At 33.4% G+C, this 4,406-nt stretch overlaps 1 protein-coding gene across 4 annotated transcripts in view; it reads right to left on the bottom strand.

Annotated features, from left to right (window-relative positions):
• LOC106876322 (ATP-binding cassette sub-family C member 10) overlaps positions 1–4,406 on the bottom strand; it is a 52,589-nt gene that overhangs the window by 45,662 nt on the left and 2,521 nt on the right. Inside the window, exon 1 of one of the 4 annotated variants that reach the window (XM_014924822.2) lies at positions 3,298–4,307. The exons of 2 other annotated variants lie outside the window; for them this stretch is intronic. The gene's annotated coding sequence lies outside the window, so the exon portion shown is untranslated. Of the gene's footprint in view, positions 1–3,297; positions 4,311–4,406 lie in introns of those variants that run through there. One more of the 4 variants, XM_052968046.1, reaches the window with a different exon arrangement.

Raw genomic sequence — 4,406 nt, forward strand, 5'->3', positions numbered from 1 at the left:
ATATATATATATATATATATATATATATATATATATATATATATACATACATATACAGGCAAAGGGTTGACTGTTGCTTCTCAACCACATGGTTCCAGGTTGTCTCACTGCATATAAATTCATATATACATGAATTTGTGTCAGTGTTTACCTCCCTTGTAAATTAACAGTTCAACAAAAGAGCAAAAGAGAGCAAGTGACAAAATATAGGTTTTGGGGTCAATTCGTTTGACTAAACATTCTTCAAAGCAATGCCCTAGCATGGCCACAGTCTAATGACTAAAACAAGCAAAGGATTTATTGGATTAAATAATCCTTTCTACTATAGGTACAATGCCAGGAGAAGGCTAGTCAATTGCATTAAACTACTATTTGACTGGTACTTATTTCATCAACCTTAAAAGGATGAAAGCAAAGTCAGCTATGACAGCATTTAAATCAGAAAGTAATGACAGATGAAAAGCTGTTAAGCATTTTGTCCAGCATGTCGGCAATTCTGCCAGCTTACTGTTTTTATAGGATTCAATAATAATTTTGAACTTAACAGTGACACCTCAGATTGTAGTAACCCTTAAGTCAGCCCTTATCAAATTGGCATATGGTCCATAAGCAATTGGACAAATGAATAGGTGAAATCAATAGATATCTAGTGTCACATATACCATTCCTAATGGAAAACCATACCATATACTTTGATATATGGTTATTTATTGTATAGATTGAAGTGTAACAGTCCAATTCATCACCTTCTTTTAAAAATTATCCAGCTTGTTTCTGCATATGAATAGGTTTCAGCAGTGTTTTCAGTGAAAGTGATAAAAGGCTTCAGTTTGAGTGCAACAGATGTTTTCTAGCATTTATAGATGGTTCTCTGCATTCCAGAGGCGCTTAGAGCTTTGTAGAGTCACTGATGATGATGTTATGTCTGTATTTTTTGCTTGCCTAAATGAGTGAGTGATGATATTTTAAGATCACCATCATCATCATTGTTTAATGTCCGCCTTCCATGCTGGCATGGGTGGTGTGATTTGACAGGTGCTGGCCAGGCAGAAACCTGCACCAGACTTCTCTGACTGTTTTGATACGATCTTTATAGCCAGATGCCCTTCTTAACACCAACCACCCAGCAGAGTGGACTTAGTGCTTTTTACATGATACAAGCACAGGCAAGGTCAGTTTTGGCAAGGTTTTTACAGCTAGGTACCCTTCCAATTGCCAATCACTTTACAGTGTAGAATGGATGCTTTTTAAGTGGCACCTGGACTGATAGGGTCATCAAGTAACCTGCAAGACAAAAAATCTTTGGTTATAGTATTGTTCTAGAGTGTTACAGATGTATCTGGGTGGCTGAGCTTGATTGCATATATATATATATATATATATATATATATATATATATATATATATATAGCAAAAAGAACAGTAAGAAACAACTCCTGACATATATTCAGGTGTTCTTTCATTTTTAGTAATCCTGCTCCATTGTATATGAAGTCTGTAGGTGAGATCTTTTTTTAAGCTAGTCATCTTCGTTGTTGTTATTGTTCTAATTGAGAACTGAACGAGCAGACATATTATCGAAGTCATTCCAGTCTTCATCATCTAGTGTTTTTATAGGTATCTAGGATTACATTAATGTATCATCCCCAATTTTAGATGGAGGGACCAAAAATTGGGATGATGCATAGATGCATCGTTAGCAGTTTGTGATATTTTTTGTGTAGAGATAGGAACTTAAGCAGGAATGGTACAATCCATGAGGGATTTATATTCTTTAAACTTGTTGCAAGTTATTTATTCATTTACCTTTATGTGGTGTTAGTTTGTTGTTAGAAGTTGTTCTTAGATTTTTATAAGTTTGGTTATTTAATTTGTGTAATTTAAGTTATATTTTTATGAACATTGTGAGATGTATTTTCTAGAACCTTCTATGTGATCACAGTGATGATATTACGAAAGGTAAAAGAAGCCAGAAAGTGCACTGTGTTCAGTTTACCAAAAGTTTTTAATTATAAGACAAGTGAGTTTCGAAAATACAACAGTCAATCATTGTTTAAATAAGATCCAGTATAATGTTAGTTTCTTAAAACAAAAATTGTGAAAACGCTACACCTATAAATTGTAACATAAAAAGCGAATTGTATTTTCTCTTAATTTCAGGGACCAGCAAGCACCCCTGAGAACAACTTAGCACACAGCCACACACTTGTTTGACGAAAAACTGTTTTATGAGTATAAGCATTTGGTTGTTTGGAACAACGCATTAACGGTGGCTTTAATACTTCTTATCTGCAAACTAAAGATAAAACCTGAGTTTCGAAAGCAAACAAAGATAAGACACACGCGCATGGAATGAAGAAACTTCGGTATTGCTTGGAGAATCAAACATATTGCATATACAAAATAACTGTTTCTTTTTTACCAGGAAGGTTATTTTAACTCTAATTACGTTTACGATTGCCTGAACAAACAAGAGAGAAAAAGAGATAAAAGCAAATAGGAAGCCATCATAAATAAACGTTGATTCATATGGAAATTTGTTATAAATATTGATAGTTGTCTACTGCCACAAGAAATTAGAAAAATATAGTCTAAAAATGTAAAGAGTTAAAACAAATTTTGCAAAGGAATGTATCAAATTTTGCGTGATATTAAGAATAATATCATCTGTAGATGATATATATTCTTCCTTTGAAAAAACACACGTAAGAAAGAAGAGCAGATGTTATTAATTGAAATTCTTATGCATTATCTATGAAAACGGCTTTTTAGCCATACAATTAATTTCATTATAAAAGTAAACCCCACTTGTATATGACGAATTATTGATCGTTTATCTTCGTACAAGACATAAAATTATTAAAGACGCGGAAACGAGATTCTATGAAATTCAGAGTTTTGTAAAAGACATTGTAATACAAATGTTATAAATGAAATGAAGTGGATTACAACTCAAAAGCGAAAGTGGACCGCAGATTCAGTTTGCCGGGAGCTTTTCTCGAAGTCTCTTGCCTGCCTAAGAAATTATTAATTGATAAATATTCTAATGAAATAATACAATTTATCCTGATACAAAGCACTTAAGATTAATTATCACAATGATATTCTTACTGGATCAGTAAAAAGAAATAATAATAATACAAATAATCTAAGAGATAGGCTGAAATAGGGATATTTGGCTACAAATGAGAGAAATATATGACGTGTTTAGACGCTCCGTCTTATAGCATTAAAATAATACATTTATAAAAGAAGAAAAGAAACAAAAATTCCAAGTGAAATATGTGAAAAACTTACTATGTTCTTTTTGGTAATTCGTATGTCATACATAAAACAGAAAATATATTTATATAGATATGTATATAAATATATTTTTAAGTATGCGTCACACGGACTCTCGGTGATGCAGACAAATTGCAGACAGAACAAGTAGAATAACTTGCAAGATTAACAAGTGTTGACATAATTATTTCCCTTGCATATCGATTTCTTAGAGAGGCACAAGGTTTCGCGATCTATCAATGAAATGTCATGCTACGGTGTTCATGCCCCTTTTGTTATCATCATTAGTGTCCTAAGTGAAGTAATGTGATTTTAATTGACATTGAAACCGTGTTTTATATATATATATATATATATATATATAGTTGAAATTCACATTAAAACAAAAGACGAATACAGGTGTGTAAACAACAAGCATGTATATTAGTTTGACGCTCGGGAAAGTGAGAAATGCTACGTTTCGAGCCTACGCTCTTCAACAGAAAGGAACACGAGGAAATATTTAACTTTAATATGTATATATATGTGTGTGTGTGTATGTATGTAAGATCCAAGTATCGCGGTATAGGAAGAAAGTAAGCTTCAAGCAATCCGTAGTGAATATAAAACAACTTTCAGTGACAATAGTGGTTTATTGAGACGGAAAGTTGTGAATTTTTTTCATATCAAAGTACAATAAGCTGAACATCTGCAACATTCTGATTGAATCTTCCATGCATTAACACCTACCTCCTTGCGACAATGTAAACTTTCATTTAATCAAGATATCCTTGGCCTGAAGCGAGGTGTATACCTGCGGTATACACCTCGCTTGGATATTTGCCACTTCTGAGTTTCCATTTGCTATGAAACATATGTAACCCAGATCTTATCTACTCCATTCCATAACTCCTGTGTGTGTGTGTACATATATATAATATTATAGTGGGGTAGGCCGGTTTATGTGGTTACTCTGGGTTTCTTGCTCATAAGAGGTTTAGCCTTACGGCGTATCTTCAAGTCCCAAACACTGTTGGCCTGAGTATGCATATCCGGGTACAGGACGTCAAAAAACGTGGACAAAAATTATGTTCCCGTTCCTTTTTTGTCCACGTTTTTTGACGTCCTATACCCAGATATGCATC

Source organism: Octopus bimaculoides, chromosome 1 (genome assembly GCF_001194135.2).
Source record: "Octopus bimaculoides isolate UCB-OBI-ISO-001 chromosome 1, ASM119413v2, whole genome shotgun sequence".
In the NCBI taxonomy this organism is placed as follows: Eukaryota; Metazoa; Mollusca; class Cephalopoda; order Octopoda; family Octopodidae; genus Octopus; species Octopus bimaculoides.